The sequence below is a fragment of the Betta splendens genome, chromosome 9, assembly GCF_900634795.4.
Source record: "Betta splendens chromosome 9, fBetSpl5.4, whole genome shotgun sequence".
Classification (NCBI taxonomy): domain Eukaryota; kingdom Metazoa; phylum Chordata; class Actinopteri; order Anabantiformes; family Osphronemidae; genus Betta; species Betta splendens.
This window is the reverse complement of record NC_040889.2, coordinates 29,149,960-29,176,270: the sequence shown is the minus strand read 5'-3', so window position 1 is coordinate 29,176,270 and position 26,311 is coordinate 29,149,960. Positions and strand designations below refer to the sequence as shown.

The 26,311-nt window shown below is 41.6% G+C and overlaps 1 long non-coding RNA gene across 6 annotated transcripts in view; it reads right to left on the bottom strand.

The window, feature by feature from the left end:
* The window catches only part of LOC114862353 (uncharacterized), a 44,349-nt gene extending 18,488 nt beyond the window's left edge, over positions 1 to 25,861 (bottom strand). For 3 of the 6 annotated variants that reach the window (XR_008695612.1, XR_003786947.3, XR_003786951.3), the window contains exons 1-3: positions 25,565 to 25,848; positions 24,858 to 24,981; positions 313 to 1,209 (exon numbers count right to left, since the gene is read on the bottom strand). This is a non-coding gene — a long non-coding RNA (uncharacterized LOC114862353). Of the gene's footprint in view, positions 1 to 312; positions 1,210 to 24,857; positions 24,982 to 25,115; positions 25,273 to 25,564 lie in introns of all 6 variants that reach the window. The other 3 variants (XR_003786948.3, XR_005898102.1, XR_008695611.1) reach the window with 3 other exon arrangements.
* Positions 25,862 to 26,311: the final 450 nt, after the last annotated feature.

Sequence of the window (26,311 nt, the reverse complement as noted above, 5' to 3'; positions counted from 1 at the left end):
CGCTGAAGAGAAAAATGACTGCATTTACATTATTTATTATTGGCTATTGTGACTGATACTGTAGGGGTAAACACCTCTGGCCAGTCGGGGTTGGTGGACATGAATAATGCACATTTTATGCAAACCACATTTAAAACAGTGACTGTGGTGGATCTGAACAAATACTGTAGCTTAAAAACAAATACATTAAACTGTTTAAAACAACACACACACACACACACACACACACACACACACACACACACACACACACACACACACACACACACACACACACACACACAAATAATGTCTTATTGATACAATACATACATTTCTGTTGCTTTCACGGAGCTGCATTCTCGTCAGGTGTCGTATGTCTGTCAATTTGAGCCACTCTTTCTCGTGGTGCGTCTGCCTTTACTCTGATCTCCTCCAGTTCAGAGGCATGCGTGTGGCACGGATCTTCAGCTGAGCCTCACAAATCGTCTGCCGCCACGTCAGTCAAGCCTTGTTTACCGATACCCGGCATCCTTTCCCTCTCGCCTGGCTTTCTCACTGTGAAGTTGGTCGGAGATGTGTGATGTACATCATCTGTAATCAGATAAGTTGGGTACCATCCTCCTGCTTTCTCTCCAAAACAACATGTCCACTGAACTGAAAGCCAGAGTGCAACTGTCACATTAGCAGCCAAAGAGTGCTCACTCCGCTGCACGCCTGGTAAACAAACCCTGAAAGATGTTTTGCATGACAGACAGACTGACGGCTCTTTCAGTCGAGGCCAGAGTGCTGCCGAACAGAGCTGCCGTCGCCTCTTCTCTGTTGTCAGTTGAAACTCTTAAACCAATTAAAATGGCAGCACAGGGCACGTATTTGAATATGCATGACAGAATGTTGCACTGAGAAAGAACGGGCTTGAAACTACTAATTATGTGGTCAACAGTCTATCACCACATTGTTTTACCTTCTATGTAATTTGCACATGAAATCACCCCCCTCATAACAGCAAGCTGCAGTTTGATCTAATGTCGATTTGAGCAACCTTTCAAGTGTGCTGCTTTAATGAGGCATTTTATTCTAACTGAAAGGGATTCAGTCAAAGAATGAAACCTCCCTGATCCCAACTAACTGTTGTTTGTCACTCTTCATAATGAGTCTGGGTCTTGTTATGTTCTGTTTCCCGTAGATCCGGATGTCACCACGGTCCGTCGCCTCCCGTAGCTCCGTTCTCTGTGGAGGAGATTCCAGATGCTTAACTTCATCAGTTTAGCTGTTAGTACTTAGTGTAATATTAGAAGTGTCATTAGGCCAAATAGATGTATGTGAATGCACCACTGGCTTCTGCATTAATGTAAATATGGTATTTACTCTGACCTACGCTGGTAGGAACACACCAGCAGTCTCATGCTGCACACAGTCACAACGTACAGTATTTCCACAGAGTCAGCTCTTCAACCACCGTGTCCTGCTGCCCAGCTGGGACACCAAAGCCTTCTCTGTGTCTGAGGTACGAGGAAAGAATTTCAGTCCGACCATGCACCGCTTGCCACAAACACTGCTCATCCAAAGCCATTTGCAGCAAAGTCCATTATCATCATCACTTGTGGTGATGAATTCCCTATGATGGTGGCAGGCCCGCAGCAGCCTCCACTCATAATGACATTCTGCTCTTGTTGGCAGTCACTCCCCGTCAGATGGCTCATTCCCAACAGCCAGTGTGTCAGACAGAGCACACACACAATAATGGGCTGGGCCTCGCGACTAAAAGCAGGGAGGAAAACAAGAACCAAGCCAAAGAGGCAGGGCCTCATTGTTTAGTGTAGTCAGCATGTTACTTTCCAGTGTGGTAATCGGTTTCACCAAGGTTTAACACTTCAGCACAGTGCTGGGCAGGTATTTCCAGTACAACGCAAACAAAGTGAGTCATCATATACCATACCACAGATGCACCAAGGGCACTACAATATAATTCACCGTTGACTAAATGTATCTCTCAAGGGAAAACAAGGATCAGATGTAAATGCTGTGATGGATGACTGTGACAGATAAAAGACCTGGATGCTTCACAGATCTGTATTTGATGAGACACATCATAAAGTGAAAGTGGAAGGGAGGGACAATGCTGAGCTTCCCTGATTTCACTGCTGGACCAAATTAAGCTTGATGTCCCATGAAAAGAATGCAAGAAGATCGGCAAGGCCCGTAACATTTAAAGCACCGTGTGAGCAGGTCATCAGGAACCTCAGACGTGGCTGATCAGGTTGCAGATCAACGCTAACGCAGTCGGTTGAGTCTGATCATCTGCTTATTTGGCTTTGAAACAGAAAAAAATTACACGTCTAGAACATTCAACATAACATTTTACCACATCATAGGAATAAAATGTACTGTCTTGTGCTTTTGGGATTCTACTAAAAGACTGGATGTTAAGATTAGAAACAAAATGTACTGTGCGGTGCGAAGCAAGATGGCTGAAGGTGACTCTAAGCCCCAGCTTATCGAGGGATTCGGTAAACAAGAGGCCTGGCAAGCGCAGCACGCGGCTGTTGACAACTGGTGATGGTGACCAGGTGGGATATGTTATCCTAACAGTCTGGAACTCTTGTGAATTATTTGCTGATAGATATAAACAGCTGTTATTCTTTGTAATGAAAAGCAATTAGAAACATCTGCATACTTGGCTGTGAGCGATGCTTCCGAATGGCGGCTGTAGCTCCCAGGTGCCGCTGGGAAATAATTACATCATCAGGACGGGCACCGGGGCTGGAGGACTGCTAGTGATCTGTGAAGAGCAAGGAGCCCAGACAGGCAGAGACGAGCCTAAACCTGCTTTCAGCCAGAGTCACGGATGATAATAAGCCCATTTATTTCAGTCATTTGCTGTGTCTGTGTTGTTTGTTTTCATTGTTGTTTGACATTAGAAAGTGAAAAATCTTTCTCGCACACAAATAACTGACTTTAATTATTGATCTTCAAGTGTCCTCTAAACTGTCACAACATTGGTCTAATAAGTGTTTAAAATATATACCAACATGAAAAGATGCTCAAAGACCCTCTGATTCAAATGTCTTATTAAGTGATGAGATGAAGGCAGACAGCACTGGCACCGTGAGTGGGACAGGTGCAACCTGACAAACCTGATCAACATTTGTCCAGAGCAGCATTTGCAGCCACATTAAATCCACACTTTTTAGCATTTTCCTAAAATGCGGATAGGATGATGACGCCGTTTAAATGATGCAGACATTAAAGGAGGAGATTTCCTGCAAAGTGAGAAGGACAAAGCTATAGTGATAATTAATTCTGTTTTCCCTGCGTTCGGTTCAACTCTTTCTATTTTATATTTCCAGAGGTATCAGTTCACTCCCAATGCTATATTGAACTTGTCTTTCTGCAAATGAACTCTTTGAGCAATAAATGCCAGACTAATCTGGTGGAGTCCTTTATTGGAAATGACTTCTATGAAACGTTGCCTGTGTGTCTTGCTCTAATTGTGTTGTGGCCACTGACCTTCTGCCCCACTCACCTTCTCCCCCAAACAATAGTGTGGCTGCAAGAGCCCCGACTGTGCGATGCCTCTAGATTTACCCCTGCTAAAGCATGACTGTGACTCTTCACATATATCAGAGAGCGGGCTCCTACTGAGCGTGCTCATCAGCTGTAAATACCAGCAGTCTGTGCTGCTGTGGTCAGAAGCGCAGTCTGTGGTACTTGACCATGTTGGGAGGTGGCAGGGTGGGCCTGATGGTTAAAGACAGCGTCCTGTAAGCAGAAGGTCACAGGCTTGACCAGCTCTACAGGCAGCAAGGCCAGACCAGGGGTCCTTGAACACACCAACTCCTACTGTGCATGGACGGTTTGGGCACAAAAGCTTTGAAAATGATTAGAAATGATAAAGACCTAAAAGGGGACTTGAGGCAGCTCCGTCCTTATTACTGTGACTTGTAGAGCTAGTACGCATGCACCACAAACCTTCATAATGTTACTGCACATCATAGGCTTTCCTCATGTAGTGCAGGCAAACGTTGAAGGACGGGCAAAAAGTAACAGCTACATTAGTAAAACGTAGTCAGAAACCTGCAGTAGAAGTAAATCTGTCTGTTAAAGAAACGTCACTTTGTTCAAGACTTACACAAAAACAGCACAGCAAAAGCAGATGGAAAAACATCTCCCCTCCCTCTGCATTGTCTCCACGGCAGCAGCTCCAACACAAAACATTATGTTTGCCTGTGTTTCATCGGGGCTCGTAATCCCTCAGGCAACAAACAGAAAATACCCGTCAGAGCGGATGAACCTCGGGCCGTGAGCCGCGCCTCTGTGACCGGATATATTGATGCTGGCTGGCGTACCTGTCACAGAACGCTGCAAGCGCACTTCAGGACGAGGTGGCTGGTGTCACAGGAGTCGGCCCAGGGAGCCGCTCTCGCACATGAGCAGAGCCAGGCCAGTCTGTGTCAGCACTTTCTACTGCTCCTATTATTGTGGGAGGCTTGGTTGTTTTAGGTCTCAGTGAAACGTTAAATACTATGCAGCAGCAGCTCTAACTGTCCCCACAGTAGGAACAGTAGGAACTTTTCCTGCCTTAACCCGACATCACCACGATCTCAGCCTGAACCAGTGAGGAATAAATCACACATACAGTACGAGTCCAACTAACGCACAGGCTGCAGTTTCATCCACATCGCGGTGCTCTGACGCGACCTCTGCACGGGTTAAGCTTCCACTCCCACTGCACACGCTCAACATGACTCTGATAATCTATTTACGCAGACTCTGGTGTCCTCATACTACAAGTCAAGTACATGATCAGATATAGTTTTGTAAATGCTTTTCACTTAAAGCTGATGAAAAACAATATTAATAATTGGTGTATAGTACAGTACAGCACAGCACGGTGGATGAAATTAAAGTACTTTCCTAGACCCAGATGGTCTGTTCAGCCTTTTAATAATGAAATCTGCTTTTGTGTTATTTAAAAAATTACAATAACCTTTTTGATAATCCCCGACTTACGACCCCATACACCTGGATTTCTGCGCTGCACGTACGTCAGAAATCCTCCTGGCTCTTGATAACATATTAGGATTATATCTCGGATATGGTTCTTTAATAAATAGTTTAGATAAGCATATCTGTTTAATTTTATCCACCCACCGTCCCTTTGGCAGGATTACAGTAAAGGCTTGGTTTTATACTGCAGCCTGCACACAGAACATGCAAACAGCTGTACCACAATTCATCAGAAAGAATTATGCATGGCAGACTGGAGGGCTCTAAGCTGTATGTATCCCAACATACAGTTGCACTGTCCTGAATGACATCATAAATAATGGAAGCAGAATTAATTGCTTTATGCTATGAGCATGTGTTATATATATTGATGACATGCTGCTGATGTGCTTGTTGCTCTGTGCTGGACTCAACATATAAACTGTGGCTTCCTGTGTGATGAATGATCTCAATCTGGGGCCTGGATTTATAGGTCTTAGAAAGGGAAGGCCACCTTTGACAGCAATGACAGCTCCTCGGGCGAACAGCGTGACTACGTACAGGACGAGACAGAAGAAATGGGACGATTTTAAATGTTAAATTATGTTCCAGACTTAGTTCCAGATTTAGTTTTCAACATTATAGTTGAAATTATAGTTTCATAGTAAATATACTATAACTGTACTCCTAACATAGTTTTCAACATTATAGTTCTGCGACAGACAGACAGACAGACAGACAGACAGACAGACAGACAGACAGACAGACAGGCAGGCAGACAGACAGACAGACAGACAGACAGGCAGGCAGACAGACAGACAGACAGGCAGACAGACAGGCAGGCAGACAGACAGACAGACAGACAGGCAGTTTATTATAAATTCTGCACATTAACACGCTGTAAGCTGTAACTAGACATTAATAGCATGATTTACACACTCTACTTAAAGATAAAGGTTTTAGAACAGCAGATACAGAATTGAATAAAACAGCCTTCTACATGTAATACACACAATACCATAACAGTTTCATAAAACAAAATGATGCTGTAGATGCTACCCTTGACCACTGATCGGACTTTTCTGGGTGGTGAACCCCTGCACCCTCTGCTTTGGGTTTTTTAACTCAGCACCTGCATGTTGCACTGATTTCACTCGGCCCTGGCAGATGGTCCTCACCCTTCACTGAGCACATACTCGGCACCTGGGACACTTGGGAAATCCTTCTGTGTCCCTGCCATTCTGACAAAGTGCACAGCGTGTATTGTACAACAAATGCAAAGGTATGTGTGCATAGAAAAATACTGTAACAGTAATGATTATGCAAACACAGGGTTTATACCTATGGATAAGTTGAAATCAATTGAGTAAAACCAAGTAAACAGGACAACAGACAAGCGTGCAAAATAGATTTTTAAACTTATTTTCTAATTAATCATTGTCATCAAGTGAATTGCAGGCTGGGTTCTCCATCTATGACCCATTTGTCTGACTGTTTGAGTGTATTCATACATGTCCAAAGTTACAACACATGAGCACCCAAACATTACAGTTGCTGAACAACTTATGAGCTGATTTAACAGCCTCCACTCTCCACAAGATTTTTCTACTTGGCTGCAGGACTTTCTCGGTTTTACAAGTCACACTTACTGAACACATAGCTGTGTGGAGGGGGTTGTGAAGACACTCTGTGATGTGCGCTGCGTTCCTTTGCCTCTTTTCCAAAGCTTAATGACTTTACTTCACTCCAATCTACAATAACCCTACACCACACGTTTAAACCCTAAAATCGAATCGTACCCATAAAACTGCACAGTGAAGTTGAAACCATCTTTTTTAAACTATATTTACCCACACAGGCACATGCACACACGCCGTGCACGCTCTCAGTAAGTGTGTGAGCTCTGAATGTGGAGCTGAGCTGAGATGCAGACTGTGTTAAAATGCTGTTACTGTCCCTTCACAAAGAATCACGCAGTAAACAAGCAGTCGTGCTCAGATTTGTTGTGAAGAGGAGGAGCTGTTCCTTCCTTGAGCTTAATGTGAAAATATGCCCTACAACCCCATGACTGCTGCCTGGACGGATGCGACTGCAGGCGCAGTGTACAGACAAATAAATGCCTTATGGCGACGGTTGCTGCCGTCCTCGCTGATTTAATTAAAGGAGCCTTCTGTGCTAGCAGTGCAGCACAAAAGAATGCTAATGATGGAATTAATGGCTGCTTCCACCAGCCGCGTGCCGTCCGACGCGTGTCCCTGAGCTACAGGCCCATTTGAGCTAGTCCACGCGGACACAGACTTCACTTTTCATATCTGTTCTGTCAAAGTGAGCAGCAACAAATGTCTTTTGTTTTTAGCATTAAATTAAGCTTCCATTACATTAATGTGACTTTCAACCAAAGTCAAACTGCTGACAAGAAACTGAAAACAGCTTTTGTCAAATGCAAGGTGAAGAAAAGTTGTCCAGTAGGTTTCCTTAGGTGATAAGTGACATTTACTAATGTTAGAGTAGCCTTTTTTCACTCTAGGGCAGTGTGTGCAAGAAATCTTGTCTTTTACATGTCTACATAAAATAAACCTTTTATTAAAGTAAACAGTATTTTTCCATCCCCCTACTCAAGTATTAATAACCCAATCAGATTTGATGTGCATGTTCACAGGTCTTCTGTGACCAACAGCTTGGTCAGTCTTTTCTGATAATAAATATATAACGCGTAACCTAAACCAAGCGCGGTGGACATTTACTGTATATGAACACACTAAAAGCCAAAACATGCCTGCCTTTAATGACACAGCCTAAGCCCAAACATTAACATGCCATATAAATTACCCAGAGGGGTCAAAGTGAAGCCCTCTAATCTGGCAAGTGCATTTACCCTTGGCTTGTCTGAGATATTTACACACTAAGTGATGCACAACTTAACTTCAGCACAGGTATCCTTTCTGTTGAGCCTTTCAGGATATTAATGGAACTTTCCACAATGTTTATGCAAGAACTTAAATTAATCAGACGCAGTAAATCACGGCCGTGTGTCTGAAGCCCCTGGACACAGTCAAGGGAACCGGGTGATAAATCAGTTGAAGAATGTGGCCTTATACTTCAAAGTTTAATCGTCAAGTCAAAGATACTTTAAGGGACAAACCTTCACTCAAGTCCCACATCAGCCGCATCAGCACAGTCCAGTAGTTCACTACTGCAGCAGCTGCTGTAGAAAAACATGACTTAAGACAAAGCTTTTTCAAAGCTGTGATTCCATCATCTCACTTACCTCCGTAAGCTACAATAAAGCTTATGCACGTTACACCTTTGCTGACTTCCTGGCATCATTATTACAAACTGTTCACAGCATAACTAGCCACAGATGGGAGCTGGGACATCAAGTGAAAACAAAGGACTGCACGACAGGCGTTATATTCCTGGGTAACATCTCAATGTTAACTTCACACTCACTTTCTGTGTTGTCTTGCATATGACTCATTGACGGCTCAGGAAAATGTCTCACGTCTGCTTCCTTGTGCAGTCCGTGCTTTTTGCATATTTCTCTGCAGACGAAAGATTAACCAAAGACATCTGTGTCTTGATCCCCTGATGACGAGGACAATGCAGTGCAGTCGGGGCCATCAGATTAAAACCCTAAGCTACTGACCCATAACTAAAGTGATCTTTGAGCTCATAATCTTTTCATTGCGTGGTAAGTGAAACCTGCTTTGTTGGATTTTGACTGTCAGCAGACAATAAGGATCGTTTTAACATGGCTCAGTGCCGAGCAGGTGGGAGGGGGAGCGGAGACACTAACGGATCAGGGGGAAGAGGGGTGAGGCAGCACCAAGCAGCATCCAGGAACCTTGCTGTGTGCTTAAGTCATACAGTATCTCATTTAAAATGTCCAAAGCACTGAAAGGCATCTTCAGCTTCCTCTCAGGCTTTCCCCATCGTGTGTGGCAACGTGATTGTTCCAATACAGCGAAGCAGAAAGAAGGATGCACTTGGGATCCAGGCAATTTCATTACACCGAGTCAAGCTGTTTCAGTTCAGCATCCAGGCCTTTGTGCCGGTCGCCCAGCACAGAGAACTGGAAACATGGCACAAACAACATTATGTGTTATAGCAACTTCGCACTGGGCCTTGTGATATGTCCATCTGCCATGACTAGTGTTGCAGATCGCGCTGATGTCCCTGCCTCCTTGCCTGTGTTCCCTCGCCTCCACTCACTGAAGCTCTCCAGGTTCAGCCACAGTCACCCTCAGTAAAAACTACTTTTGTGATGGAGAACAGACCATGTTTAGCCCTTAGTGCTTTATATCAGCGTTTCAGCATACATAATATCATGATATTTGAATATACTAAATTACCGAAAGCGTCTGGAAAGGTTTTCCAGCTTCCTCAATCTACAGTAGTTTTACTCCTCTTTGTTTAAGACTTATTTCAAAAGGTATTCAAACAAACACAAATGAAAAGAAACAACCCAATTCCTAAATCCAGCTTCCACAAAATCACTATCGAAGGCCTTAATGCAAACACTTCTACATCACATATAACTAGATGATCCAAATTGCATCTGCCAGGATGCACAAGAAAATGACAATCTGTCCCGTCTCTCAAGCTGCTGTCAAAACACAACAGCAGATCTTCAGCTCAACCTTCCAACCACACTTTGCTGTGATTCTGTGCTTTACAGCAGCAAAGACAACACAGAGCATATTGATGCATCTGAAAGAGGGGGTTAACAGATGCCAGATCCCTAAACCTAAAACAACTACACAAAATCAAAAAAGGGCAATGCCATAATAATATACTGTAATACATGTACTACAGCGGGTTTGGGGAGGGAGGGCCGGCAGGACAATGTGTTTATGAGGCCGAGCTGCAGCATCTTACAGGCTAAGCTCATTCTGGACATACTGACACACATTATGTTACAGATTAATCCTTCTTGGGGTGTGAGATGGGAGGAGCAAACATCTGAGGGCAGATGATATTCTGAAATATAAATAAACAAACCCATGCAACATAAGCAGATATGGAGAATATTGAAGAGGGGTTAACTGCAGTACGGAGACATATGGTGATGAGTGTAACCACGGCTGCTCTGATATGTAAACACAATGACTTGGGATTTGGTGTGTCCAGGTTCAGGCTGTCTGCACCAGTGTCCAATTAGCCACCACTTAATACACTGCTCTTTATAACGTGGCAGGGCAGAACCAAATGAATACAAGAGAAAATCCTGAGTGATAACACAACTTCTCTTGTACCCTCTGATAACTGAAATGAGAACCATAATCTGCAGCACGTCTGGGACTGGACACAAAAAGCAGAACGAGCGCTGTAAATTAGCACAAGCAAGACTTAAACAGTGCTTGTATCACTTCATCACTAATTAGCCCCTACAATGCAGTGAAATGAAAGGAGAAGAAATTCACTATTTTTAGCAGGGTTCTATTTAAAACAGTCCAATTAATGTGCACTTTAGCTGATTGTTGGGCACTTTGCATTATTATTTGTCATATGAGAGTGCTGACAGTGTTTTGGGGATGCTCGGTAATGTAAAAGGCTCCACTGTTTTTTGTGTTGTGAAAGCGGCGTACTAGAGCAGACCATTTTTTCCTATATCACATCCATGTCTTGCTCCACCCTGCTCATCTCCTCTGGGGGGCATTCCACCACCCCCTTGTCTGGACTCTGTGTCATCCCCACATTTTATTCATGCCCTTAACCCCGCTGCTTAGACATACCTGAGCATATACTGTATGGTCTTACTCTGTGAGAAAGTATGGGTGAGGCAGTTATAGAAAAATAAAAGCGGGGTCCTGACACCTCAGGACTGGGATTACGAACCACTAAACTTGACGATTGCAGTTACCACCAAGATCCTATCCTAATTTTTACGTCTAATGAATGTCCAGTGTCATTAAAGCATGAGGATTATTTCTGCTTTATGTAGGAGAAGCACATTTCATTCACTGCTGTAATGACATAAACATCAATCTGTCGCAACTGCTGCTTAAATGACTGTGTAACCTTTACAACACTGTTAAAGAGAGATGGATAATTTCCATATAAAATGAGAAGCCATGGTGATAAAGACAGTGTGTGACTTTACTGGACTTACAGTCTGGTTTTATGTGCAGTCAAAAAGTCATGCCCCAAGAGTCACTTTGAAAGAAATTCACTGAAATTTGTTGCTTTTACACATGCACATTAAGGTATTGGTTGAATTTGCACAGATTTAAAAATTGCTGGGAACAACAACAGATTGAGAGCCATAAAATGTAGAATAAAGTCTTTATTACCTACCAACATTCTCCACATAATGGAAATATTTTACAATGCCTCCCATTTATGGACCTCTTCCTACTATAAATTATATTATGCAAGAAACATCCTCATCAGTAGTGGCATCAGGTTTCCAGAGGGAAGGATTGACTGCTATATGTTGCCTGGGACAAAATTCAATCTGCTGCCATGTCTCAAGCCACATTCTTTCTCGACTTTTAAGCATATGCTGAAATGGCTACAGATGATGAAACTAGCTGCTGGGAAAAGTGATTATCACTGTTGTTTTTTCTTTTTCATTCAGACTGTTGATAACAGGATCCAGCAAATTGTTTGTGACCTTTGTCAAGGTTTTGCTTGAAACACAGAGGCTAGCAGCTACTGCACTGGCCTGCGGCGTGTGTGAATATGCATAGCTCCCCTAGTTTCTTTTGATTTCTGCAAGGTTTCAACATGAAAACATGTGATTGTTTGGAAACCTTTTGCCTTGCAGGGCTTTCATGGAGAGAAGCCACAACGAGCTGAGCTCTGCAAAATTGTTTGATGTCACTTCCTTAGCTGAGCATATGCCACATTCTGTTGTAGGGAGGCAGTGTTTGTGTGGTGGCTGTTTTTCCACAGAGCTGCAACTCTAGCCACGGGGAGGAAGGGCTGGTCAGGGACAGCAGCTGTGCAGCCCTCTGTGAGCATCATGACATGCATGACCTGGCCAGAAACACAAGGTAAGCACAAACATGCCAACAAAGCTGCTCTCCTCACTGATTCCAGCTCAGGTTTGTGTCTGAGCATATCTGTGTAACACAAGGCTTCATGTCATCTGTGTTATTTAGAAATGGCACATGGTGATCCAAAGGGCCACAGAAATGCGTGGCAGAAGGCAAGAGAGCACAGACATGAAGCAGACATCACAAGAAAACACACAAAGGAGGAGCATGGCCGAGGGAGGAGCAAGTTGAAGGAAGGAGGGCCGGGGGCAGGTGGTGGGCATGGGTAGGGGTATGCTGGTGCATCTGCCCTCAGAGATGATATTGACAGACATATTTCCCAGAGCTCCGTGTCACAGCAGGATCATCGCACATGATTACGGGGGGATCAGCATGATCGGCTGTCGCTGATTTCACTGACATCTGTCGGTGAGGTGATACAAGCTGTGATGAGGATTGTCCCAGACATGAAATCTTGAGCGGCTTTTAAGCCAAAGCGGCCAAGGCTACTTATACTCTTAGCTACAACATCAAAGCGACTCCGTGACGTTTTACCCCTGGAAAATAATGACAAGTCACTTGCAAGAGGTCCCTGATGCATCAGTGGGACTCTAAGCATGTTTCGTTGAGTTTGACCTGCACAGATTCACATGCACAAACCTCAATGGATGATCAACATATCATCTGTGATCATCACAATGTAGATTCATTACTTCTTGGCAAAGGGTGTAGTGCCACAACGCTCAAAGTTGAAGGCACATAAATCACTTGGTATTTGAAGTTAGGGGAAAAAAGCTTATTCTGTGAATCGTCTTAGAGAATGATGTGTAATGTTCTTTATAGCAAACACACACTGATAATTCCACAAAGTCAGTCACTACCTCCTCCCATACTTTGGAACCCTGTCTACTTTTATTCACACCAAACCTTGGGCAACAGTGTCTCCATACCTTCGTCTGCTACTGTAGTGCAGGGAGACTTGAACTTCCCACCGTTTACCACTGCTACCGTTGTTCATCTGTTGAGCCGAGGCATGGAGTGCCAGGACTGTGTAATTAACATAACACTGTGCGAGAAAATGCAACACAGGATATCAACACTTACATGAGAGCTAAGCATGAAACATAACCACTGTTGGACCTTTCTTCACTACAACCAATACTTCAAGACATGGATTACTCCTCCTGGGTTAAGTAATTGCACGGTTCATAACAATGAAACTCGGATTAAGGAATTCATTACGGGTTAGAAGCAGAGCACAGCTTGCATACAATTACCTTTAAGTCCAGGCTAAGAGATAAAAATCATTTCCTCAGTACGCAGCACTGGGTGTTCTCTGATTTAACCCTCATCACAGTGGAAGCACAGAAAATTATCTTCCAGCTAAATCCTTTCTTAATTTCATCTCAGAGATTTGAGTGAAATTCTTAAACATATGGCTCAAATTGTGGGTAATGGCTCTGCAGCCATCATCTGGAGCAAGGCCTGAGTCCTGTCTCATCTTTAGATAGGGGCTCTATGTTTGATTAAATGTCAGACTTTCACCGTCACATATGCTTGAAGAAAATCCCTTTCCTCCCCAGAGGTATATGGCTGTTCCAAGAAAGGGATCTAAACCATGCTCTCACCGTGATGGAGGCATAAGACAATACAATGCTGCTACTCATGCAGTGCTTGAATTCAGAGAAATTATTTTGTTAATAGCACACAGGAAAGCTTTCGATCACACAACAAAGTTGCAGACGAAGTCTGTTTTAGAGACATTCAGTGCTCAATTCTCCAATCGGGTTAAATTTGAAATAGATGTCCTTCCCAGATAATATAACATGTTACACAACTGCAACTAGCGAACTACATGATAATTGAAATGAAAGTACAAATGACTCCACCAGGCTGTCTTTCCTGTCCTTTGCCACTCTTCCCAAACATTCAAGTCTTATTTGCATTCAATAATGTATATTTTACATGTGTTTCTTTGCAGTGTACTCAATAACAGGCCCATGTGAGCACTGAGAGACAGCTGGGGAGAGACAGTGTGGCATCTTTTTAAACAATTGAATTAAGTAATTACATTTAGTTTTAGGTTGTTCTTATACTGAGATACTGCAGTAAATGAGTCAACGCTGATATGGTTGTAAATTGTTACTGAACACAGTTTGTTCTTTATCCACCTGTCTTTACAAATTAATCTCTATGTTTACAGTTTTGTTCAGATAGATAATATGTAATCAACATACATGATTAAAAAAACAACCAGAAAAGTCATAGCAATTAAACGTAATATATTGTGTAAAATTGAATCAATACATTTGATATAATGTAATTAGTGCCTTTTGAAGATTCCTCATTATGGTTTCTGCTTGATGACAAAAGGTGGACGTAAGAATGAAGACTTGTTTACTGCATATTTCACCAGTCATTTACATGAATGATGTCACGTTGCTTTACCACCACAAGTGCTCGTGACTGATTAAAGACCAGCATCCAGCTGCATTTACGTTCCAGTTATTTTTGTTTTAGTGCATGTGTGAATCAATTAATTCTGTCATAAAAGGCCACCGTAAACTGTGTGCAGAAGTTAATGAGTCCGGCATTACCACATCATTACACCAGCTGGCATAATGGAGCATGTGTTGTTTGTCATAATATATGCTGCCATGCTTAGAAGTCATAAATTGTTTGGTAAGTTTACCTTTATTTGATGACAAAGACAAAAGCTTTGTGCGCTGACATTACCAACAGCACCTGTACTGTACACACAGCTGTGCTGTGCTGCTATAACAGAGAGACAGATCTTTCTCAATGCATTAATTCAGGGCCTGGACACGTACTAAGCCTCACTGTTACAATTAACTAGCTTGAGTTGCAATGTTGTTGAATGAAAGGAAAAGAAATGGAAAAGGCTTAGAGCTACTGTACACAAGAGTAAAGACATTAACAGCCTTGTAAAGCATCATACTTCTGGATGATCACGAAGCAGGGGTTACTGCATCTCAGTGGAACACTGGACTCAAGCAAATAACCAGAGAACTAGCCAAGAGGCACAGCTAACAAACACTCAGACACAGGCTCGTCAATGCACCGTGACAACGATGATCATCAATGTCATGATAGCAGTAGGTCAGTAGATAATAATAATATTTGTGATCAATTAGTAAAGGCTTCTGACAGCAAGGGGGAACCCAACCCTTCTCAAGGTCATTGGGCTCTTCAACACTATGGCATGATGGGTAGTTCCTGCCCATACCAGCAAGCCAGCGAGGAACTATTCAGGTTCACCTGGCCAGCGCTACGCTGACAGAGAAGAGGGAGGAAGGCAAAGGCACCCCCTGCTGCTTAGTAACTGGTACCAAATGGTGCCTCCCCTCTGGGGTCCTGACCTGCGATCAGGCACAGTCCCAGGACACCTCAAAGACGAGCCGGAGGATAGGTAGACAGATGTCTTCTGTCAGTTGGTCCCTGGACCTCAAAGGTTATTTTTTTCTACACACAACCACTTAGCAGGAGAATCCAGAGTTGTAGATACAGATTTGTGACATACACAATAGAAGGTTTCACATTTATGTAGCTCTGAATCCATCATAGACAGTGATTCTGACAGCAGAAATGACTTGCAGGTAATTGTCTACATGGGGTTTCAACAAGTAATCATTTGGCCTCTCTAGATTTCAAAAACAACACTGGACAGATCAAGAAGTAACCGTGAATAAAATAGTGAATAAAAGTCAATTAATTTTTTGGACTTTATTATTCACCATATATAAAGCTGATGAAGGGGGTTTTACAATAAGTGCACAATACAAAAGTGAGTTAAACTGAATTTTTAAAACATAATCCATTTGTTTAACACAGTACAAGAGCCACCGTTTTTTTCCAAAAGCAACTGCTCTACACTGACATTTGCTGCTTAAAACCTGCTTACATAGGTAATAATTACATTAAGACAACAAGTAATTTCTTTGTGCTGCTGATCATCAGCACAGTAAAATAATAGTAGACATTTGACAAGCCTGAAGAAAGTCTGTGACCTAACAAAGGCTGTAAAAACCCACTTCCTGTGCTACCACCACTGTCTGAAGCCAGTGAGGCTCTGAGGAGCAATGTTATATGGATCTTGATGGGGAGAAGCTGCATAATTAATTTGTATATTCTAGCATGACAGATGTTTGATTTTGGCCGTAAAAGTAATTAATAAGAGAGTGCAGGGAGAGGCAGATTGCTGGAAGATTATTTATGAAGACTCCTCACTGAGCATGTTGGCGGTGGAAGGTTGAGAGGGTGTGTGTGTGTGTGTGTGCGTGTGTGTGTGTGTGTGTGTGTGTGTGTGTGTGTGTGTGTGTGTGTGTGTGTGTGGTGGGGGGTACGGGTCCTCGCTCATGTCCTGACATCACCTGCTCCCACTGCTGTCCCAGCTGTTAGCATACAGTAGCTGTGTTCACTGGCATCTAAATATTTGTTTTCATTTCCCCCAGTGTATTACAGTGCGTAGAATACATACAGAATCCTATATAAATGTGTATTCTTAGTTTTACACAGGATACTGATGTGTTTATGTGTGAACTGTAAGTAGTAGTAGTATAGGCTTCTTTTTAATGGAAGCTGCAATGGAAACAGTCCAAAACGTTCTGGTACTGACAAGCAACAAAAGTGTCAAAGCAAAACAGTGGCTTTTTACTTTTTCCAATGGTTTCAGGCAAAGGGACACACGGCAGGAACAGGTGTTGGCCATGAAAGTGCCTGGTCTATGCAGCGACCACACAAGCAGAGAATAAATGCCATTAAAAACACATCTGAGCTTTGTGATGATGCTTTAATGATTACAAAGTGTCTACTGATGTAACACCACCTCCAGTGGGTCAGTCAGTCCAGGTTAGACAGCATCACTAAGCCTGTGTGTGGAAGCAACACTTTGTATAACACAGATCAAAACACACCAGGAAATAACTCTGTTTATTTCATCTATGAAAAGATTCTTCTCAAAGCTCCCTCTCGCTTATGTTAAGTTATCTATGTTTTGCCTCTTTTTTTAACTAACTCTGGGAAGGAGGAGGACCTTGTCAATGGACGGATATGAAGCTTTGATGCAGAGTGAAAGAAAGAAAGGAGGAAAACTAAAACACCACCATCCCCAGTGTTGCTGTATCCATGTGTGATCTGTATCTCATCATCTAAACAGCACTGAGCTGTGATGTGACCCTACCCCACCCTCCCACAGCCAGGTCACCCAGGTCGAAGCTCCACATCAGCCTACAGAGTCTCCACTTGATCAAGGTTGAGCAACAGTCATGCTGCCGCGTGTTACTGTAGGAACTGATGCAGTTATTTTTCTACATATTTCCTATATGGATGTATTCTGTGCCCCCCTGAAGTCAGTTATCATAGCTGATCTCTGACCAGGGTCATTTACTATGTCTGCTTTTTAACACCCAAATTTAAAAGGTGACTAGTAAAGAAATTCTACAAATCTGTGTGCTTTTAAAAAGTGTAAGCGCTTCGGCCAATTAAAATATCACTTGAAATACTTGTTTGACCTGCACTAAGTCAGCAAATTAGATGACTTTGATGGTAATGTGAGCGATTGTAGACTTGCCAGGTAAATTCAGCCACTGTAGAAGAAATTCAGTGCATATAATTGTGCAGATGTGTGTGATTAATGGGTAATGCATTTGAAATTAATTACAGAGCAATAAATTAGTGCTCCAACGAAAGCCAAAGAGAATTGAATCTCTCTTTCTTGAAGGATAAATAGAGATGAAATATAATGAAGAGAGAGGGAAAGTGATCATAAAGAAATACATTTGCATACTAATTAAAGCTGTGTAATAATCCCACCAATATTCTGCAGAAGAGTGGACCTAACAGAAGTAATTTCCATAACTTTTTGAATTATTGGACCCTGCAGTACTGCGGAAAACTTGTCTTCTTTAACTTGGTAAGCTTTACTTGTTTGAAACTACTACATTCCTTATAATTCACGGCACAGGCTGGACACCAGGTTAAATCCTTTCAATCTGTTAACTGCAAGACTTTATAATTTTATAATTCCTCCCTGTAGGAAGGCAGAAGTAACAAATGATGCATGCTAAATGCAGAATTAGTAATATTAAATGTTCACAAGCCTAAAAGCTACAGTGGCCAATTTAAAACAGCGTTGTACACATCAATAAGAGTTTAATTAGGATTAAGAGAGTAGCAAAAGAAATCAGAGCTTTTACAAACTTAAAACTATTTTCTTAATAGCTTTATTTGTGAATATTGCGTTTCATTGTTTGTGCAGAAATGTCTGTATGCTGAAAATCTGTCTTTGTAGGCACGTTAGCCTGTTCTTTCTCACATTTTATTAACATAACGGAGAACTATAATGCATTAACACAGAAAACTTTCACTAGTTGGGATTAAAGAAATCCTTCTGTTAATTTTCTGTCCGTCTGTCCCTCATCTGCAGTTGCCAGGAGCCTGTGTGCCTCTCTGTCCCAGCAGGGTAAACCTCTCAGAAGCAATATGTAATTAAACTCAGAGAGCATATTCTTTAATCCTAAAGGCTATTATAGATTTATGGTCAGTGCATTGTCTGAGCCCCACATTGGCTTTTCTCTCACTGCACTCCTGTGAATAACATGAGCTCATATATGCTCTTAAATGGGTAGATAAAGGTTTTGTAACCATTCTAAATCTGAGTCCGTAATGGGAGTGCTACAATGGCTTACTGCACTCCTGGGGTAATACATCGGCTTTTGTATTTGGCCGCGGGTGGATAGAAAAGCTTAGAAAGGATAGAGGAATCTGTAATTATAATGCATCGGCCGTCATCAATGACATATTTTTGAACCCATTTCAAGTCACTTTAGAAACAAATGGAGTCGTACATGTAAAATTGTAATTATGTCGTATTCATCTTTAGCTGCCAGGGATTAAAGTATTGGGTATATTTAATTGTAAGTGTTCTCCCCTTTAGAACAGCAGAGCCCTGATTAAGAGTGACCGATCCCCACGGCAGGATGCTTTGAAACGCTATGAATACTTAAGTTAATTGCTAGTTTTATTTGCTACCTCAGTGGGAAGTCTTTGATGTATAGTTGGCTGTGTGCCCTAATAAGCGTCGCTGGAACATGTTTTTATCTGCACCATTTCTTTTGTCATTCAGATAATTTGACCAGCTCATTCACATAACAACTTTCTGTCTTTATCTATTACTTTACACACAGACAAACCCCTCAACTACACACTGGGCCATTTAGAGCCTCCAATCAACCTGACTGCAGGTCTGTGGACTGTGGGAGGAAACCGGAGACCGCCCAAGCAGAACTCTACACCTGCAAGTACTGCAATAATTAATACAATTATTTGTATAAACTTGTGTAACAACAGCAACAAATTGCAAATATATAATCTTGTTATAACAATCTGCTTTGAATCTTGCTGAAGAACCTAATAAACCTATTTGTTAGTTCACAGGACTATTTCATCTGGTGTAAGATGAAATACAAACTATGCCACTGACTTTATCACAGAATCACAACCAGATGTTATGAAGCCTCTTATGTACAACACACTGTGACTTTGTGCCTCTTCCAAGCAACAGTCAGGCGTCTTTGCCCTTTTCTGTCACACGCAACTGGAAATCATCAGGTCCTGGTGCCTCAATGATAATGTATTCTTACTTATTTGACTTTTTAATGGGCTTTTACCTAATTATCATCACATGGTTCCTCCGATGTGGGCTGAAGACAGAACTCATGAGCCAGGGAACAAAAAGAGGTCAGCTTTGGAGGTGTTGGCACATGGCCTGATCACTCTGCTACCCCCCTCTGCCCACTTTTGCATGATGATAAATTTTCCCCTTGAACATGATGTCAATATGTTGATGTGCCTTTCTTTATTAAGATACCATCCAACTGATAACAAGTCCTGCTGTGTGTTACCAACATAAATAATTAGAAGAGAGACCAAGGAACGGCAGGTGGCTTTTGGCACAAAGAAATATTCATACTTGATGTGGAAAATAAAGTAAAAGGACCCATCTGTTCACGGTGGGGGGATGTGAAAAAACACGTTAACATATTGTCAGTAACATTATGAAATACACACTTAATAATTTAGCCATGACACATGACTCCGGACACTTGTTTTAAATAATCCAACAGAAGTGAACCAGGGTCTGCTTCAAGGCTTCAAATTAACTGCAGATTTGCACGCTCATGACTTGTCTACCGGCCATTTTGTTACACCCACTGCCAATTATTTACCCAGAGTAGATGATGAAAGAGGAAGCAAAGCCATGTAGAAATATCATCTGCCAAACAGGACCAGCAGCAGGAGACAGTTCAAACAACATCATTTTTATTACAGATAATTCTGCAACTTAACTATTTTTCCCTCCATTTGTTCAACTGAATCTAATGCTACAATATATACCTAATATTAACCTTTAAAATAATAATATACAATATATACCTAATATGTAACCTTTAAAAAATAAGCCAGTGATAATGTGAAAAAACAATCCAGCCACAGCATCAAACAAACAAAACTAGAACCATAAATCTGTCCAGCTCATCTTCTCAAAGTCAGACATACACAACACTCACTATTACATTTCTATTTAATGCACAGGGTTAACCTTCTCTGGTTAACCGACTGGTCAGCAAGGCTTTAATGCACAATGCCTTCACAGTCCTGTGTGCTGTGAGTTCGTGTCACAGGAGGCCAACATCAGTATTCTACCCACTCAAATAAAATGTTTTCCTACACGCAGGCTGGGGTCATGTCAGATATACTGCACAACTCAGATTACCAAAATGAAGAGGCTGCCTACGATGCCCACTCGAGCCAATCAAAGTTCAAGAGGTCTCCTGTCAAGAGCTCCGGCTGTAACAAGAAGCCACAGACACATTAGGGCCACCACAGGAGTCACATTCATATAATTTCCTTGTACTCTGTTGTGTACTAACGGGTTAATCTATGTAGAGGCGTTGTGAAAATGAGATTTATTTACTGGCGCGTTTCAGATGATCAGTTTATTGTTTACTGGCGTGTAGAACCATCTCTGGTTTATAAATGAGCTGATTAAGGCCACAGGGTTTTCCCTGCTCAGGGAGTTGGACAGGCAGCTCGGAACACAGCAGCGCCTCCACTGTGAGGCTCGACTTCCGCGCACAATGTGAGCTCATCAGCTGGCAGCTTCCCAAGGCTTCTCTGCGAATTAACACAGGAGGCTGCAGGCAAACCTGTAGAATGTGGGCTACACAGGCATTATCCACTCAGTGGATCCATCCGCTGTCCACGAGTTTCACGATTCCTGTTCAACTAACAACAACAAATGCAGATACAAGATTTAAAACCACAGGCATTTTTCTGTCATTAGATCTGGAGCTCCATCACTTTTGTTATTATCACAGAGGATCTTATCTCACAGCAAACGGGCATGAAGTGTTGTAGGAGAATTCATTCATTTTAATTTAACAATACATGTACCTCAGGGCTCTGTTGCGTTCAAAAAAGATGCTGCGTTGCAAAAGCATCAGCAGAGAAAAAAAACACCTGCACCTCTTCCCCAGAATGGCTGCTCTTGCATCCCCTGCAGGGAAACATTATTCCTCATAAAACTCTTTAATAAATACTTCAGGTCCTTGGAGAGTTCCTTGAACCTGAAAGGAAACACCGTCTATACCCAGGAGCAAAGAAGACTATTACAGCTTGTAGAGGAAGATTTAATAGGTGTCATAATTTATCATGTAAACTGAAAAGTGTTTCTTAATTAAGTGTGCACGTTAATGAATTTTTTAATTTGATCCCTGTAAGTACTTTGCCATGTTAATTGCAATATTCCACACATTAGTTATCGGCTATTGCCCTTGGCTATTTGCTGTCGTGAGGAAGCGACTCCACTTTCCCCCCAGTTTAAGTTGAGTCTCGAGCACCAACTAGACTTTACCGAGTGTTTAGTTATTCTACGTTCTTGTCAACAAACTGATATGTAAAGTTTTATACCAATAACTTTTGCACTGAATTCACAGATACTATGAATTGTTTTGTAATAATAAAGACTAAAAAAAGTATTTTCCTCAGTCTGATCTTGTGCTTGTTTGTAGCACAGTCTTGTGTCTTTCACAAGACAATTGTACACACAAGTAATTACTGAGTGAGCTATTTAAAATGACTAATGTGAGCTGAGCTCAGTCTTGATGACTGCCTTTTGTATCCAGAGCCTCACTATCACTGGTGGCAGGCTCATATTGTTCAGTGCAATTAATCTGTTTGGGAAACATAATAATGGAGTTGCCAACTGCTGCCCGTGCTAGTATTTTATTAATCAACTGCAATTAGGCAGTGCCACTATGTCCTTAGGATGACTTTTTATTGACTTGCAGGGGGAACAATACGCCAGCACGTTGCTCTCAGTGAGAAATACTGTTCACTGCTACAGACATCACAGATGGGCTCCGACAGACATAAAGTAGCAACAATGTGGGCAAATTATCATCAGCCACTAACCAAATGCTAGTGTGTTTTGGTTACAGCTGTAAAGTTAGTCCGTTTTATCAGTGACTTAAACACTAACACTCCAGCTGGCTGCTGACTTTCAGAAGGTAGCTACTGCTGCCTGTGGCCCAAACAACTTCACAACCCACACTGCAGTTTAGTGCTACAGGATATTTAATAAGCCTGGACAATCTTAGATTACTGAACCTACAGTATACTGCACTATAACTCTGTAAATGTTCTGTGATTTCACAACTAAAAACTGCCAAAAAGGAAGATGTGAAACATCACATGAAAGCAGGTAGTGGGCATTTTAAAGGTTACTGCTTGCCTCCAGATTTGAAAAAAGTCAAAAAGATTTATTTGACCATACTAGTTTTACCAGCTGAGGGAAAGGCAAGAAATCAAAGGAAAAAGCAGTCTGGGCATCGTTTTTGCTACTGTAAGCGAATAATCAAAGCACACATACTGTAATATAAAGATTATTCATACTGAATTAATGTAATTTAGGTATTTTATATAGCACATTTAATCAGACCATGCTCACAATATAATATGGCACACAGCGATGCTGAGAGTTTCTCCTCTCCTCAACCCCTGGCAGTACAGTCACGGTTAAGATGGATTTGCTAAGCCTTTTAATTTCGCCAAAGCCAAAAAAACACAGGGCCATTAACACAAATTTTATACTCAAACTCCACCCATTTGTGTCATGACATTCAAGCTTAATGGAGAACTCGGCAAAGGCAAACGCTTCCCTATAAATGTTTCATGAAGTAATTCCACCCATATGAAGAAACTCCAAAAAAAATCTGTTGACATTATCCCACCGATGTTGTCAGAGCATCTGCAGGGAAGATGTATTTAATATTCACAGGCCGTCTTACACTCTGACATTAGCCGAGAAAGATAATCCCTCAAAGATTAAATTAAATGTAGGCTGGAGTGTTTAGTGCTGCTATTGTTTTCATTAGTGCAAAAAGGACCTGTACTCACTGCATAGGATATTAAATCGTGGTTCTGGGTGAGCACTTGATTTCCCCACCCCTCGCATAAAATACTGTGTCATTCAGGGTCCATAATCTCCAAGCAGCAGGTTAGCATTATAGTTTTTAACTACAATCAGCAGTTACTAAATATGCATTTGTGGTATTAAAATAAATCTTCTGTTGAGATAAAAGCAGAAGGTGCACTACACTCCCTGGCTGCTGCAGCCCATTTGCTCAGCTTCACTTCAGGGTGACTGTGAACATATAATAATACGATAATGGAACATTTTCCTGTTTATTTAAGTAATCAAATGTTCTCTGTTGCAAAGGTTGTTTTTAGAAAACTGTCAACAGGTTGGAGGAAAGTAATATCTGCCAATGTGATTACTGTATTTATGGTCTGACAGATGTTACTGAACAGTAGAAAGTCCTGTTCAAGCCTGTTATTACCACTGGGTCATTTATAACTGCACTACTAGTAGTTGTTTGTTACATTATGAATAATGCACACACTTTATTTATAAAAGTAAAGTAGCTTGAACAATTTAGCCACTATCAACTGAAGAATTACAGCAGGAGTTTGCAGTAAAAAATGAAATATAATAGGATGCAGATACAGAGTAAACAACAGACAAAGACTGAAAGATTGTGTGCCATCTGAACATCCCTTTTTCATGTTTTCATCCTGATAATAAAGCTCATGAAGGACAAACCAAAGGATCCCTAAAGAATTTATGAAAGACACAAAACTATTAGCACAAATTTGCACTACAAAACCGGAATTAAAAAATCTTCCCTTCCTCCATACAATGCCCACTACAGGGTGTCTACAGGGAGAAGAGTGTTTTGATTTAGTTCATGTGTGAGGAAGCTCAAGGTGCTGCACTGTAGGTCAACTTGAAGGTGAGGTACACAGAAGGCTTTGATTATGCTTTATGGCACCAAGTCAAGAGAATCATGCTACAGTAACATCATTCCTCAAATTTGATTGTTTACTTGTTGGTCTATGTCATATTGCTGGTTGTGGATATATTATTATGAACAAATCCTACACACAGTTGACTGTTTCTTAGAGATCAGAAAAAATGTTTGTTTGATTGTTATTTTGCAGCTTTTTTGTATAGGAGGGGAACAACAGCTGCAATTATCATGCAAACAAAGAAACATCATGGAGGCAGGTGTGTGATTTGCTGACCTGACCGTTTCTATGACAACGCATGAAAAGGTGTCAGAAGAGGAAGGGACAGCAAACACTGTGCAGACAAAAAACAACTGAACTATTGCATTGTTTTCTCTGATATTCCTATTTTAATGGCACAATAATGGCAAATGGTTTGAGATTTGTGTGCATTTATCTGAATTTCAAATTATGTTAGACAGATGTCATAGAACTCAATCAGCCAAACAGAAAATCATAATCGACGAGCATTAGACTCACCGTGAGCAGGTCAAGTCCAGTCCAGGTAACGTCCTGAGGTGTTCCTCACTGCCCCTCAGGACCCCTCACTCCAAGGCTAGGCCCCTCTCCCAGCCTGGCGTGGCTGATCAAGCTGTTCCAACAACTGGAAGACATCACAAGTTAAACACTCATTATTTTAATTTGATGCTAATCATGTGTTAATGAGACTAATCCTCGCAATGATTCAGGTAATTTGCTTAATGGCTGCCTAGAGTCCAGATTACAGCAATCAGTCACGTTTGATAAGACGTCTGTTGCAGGGCAGGGGGGAAAGTGCGGAGGAGAGGAGGACGGAGAACAGGTGAAGGCCATCAGGCCACCAGGAGGGTGAAGACATGCTGGTTCACCGACCCTCCCAACCTTTGAGCCCGTTTGGTCGCAGCGGGGGGCAGATCTTTGTGACAGCAACAATCACAATCAAAGTATTGCATCAGTTAGATGACAAAGCCCTCTTACATTTAATTAACCATTTCCTAAAAAACGTTTACTATAAAAGCTGTGAAAACATTTGTCTGGCTCTTATTAAGCTACTGTAGCTCAGCTAAAGCCTAGCTAGTTCGGCTAAACTAGCTTCTGTAACTAAATATTAATATCGCTATGACATTTAGCGTTTGAAAGATATATCCATTTTCCCAAGATAAGAGACATAGTCATAGTTCAAAAGCATTAAATTCTTCATTTCTTACCTCCTTAATTTAAAACTCTTGAACTTGTTCAGCCTGGACCTATAGCACAGTTAATTTGGCTAATAAACATGGTTTAACGTTAGCTAACAGCGGAGGCGTGGCTTCTTTATTCAATATATAAATACGTTTTTACTGAAACTAGTACCTAATGTATTTAGTAGTTGGTAGTTTCTTCACTACCCCTCAGCAGCGATCTGTATTTGTTCAGATGTCATGACTGTTCCAGATGCTGTCGTTTGACCAAGACTTTAGCCGTGTCCGTTGGATTGACAGACGTCTCAGCCAATCACAGGCGCTGCTCAGCTCAGTCACTGTCACTGAAACCACACACGATCCTAAAATTGTCTCGATTTGAAAGTCTTATTTATTGTAAAAGTCAAAAGACAATGAGACACAATCCATAATCTATTAATCAATTACAATTAATTCAATATTCAGTTATCGATATAACTGATTGAAATGACTGCTAATAATAAATAATTGGCTGCTTTATCAACATTTTAAAGAACAATATATTGTCGGGATTGGCACGTTACATGTTCACATTCACAGATCTTAGTTTGAATAATTAATTTGAAAAAAGAGAAATCAGCACATAAATCAATATGAAAGCTGAAAAACCAGCTGAATGAAGGGCTTGGATAAAAACAAGTCAGGAAGAATCATAGGGCGGTACAGTAGATACGAGCCCTCTGTTTTACAGTTCCAGATGGATCCTGGTGGGAGGACACGCCGTCGGGCAGATCA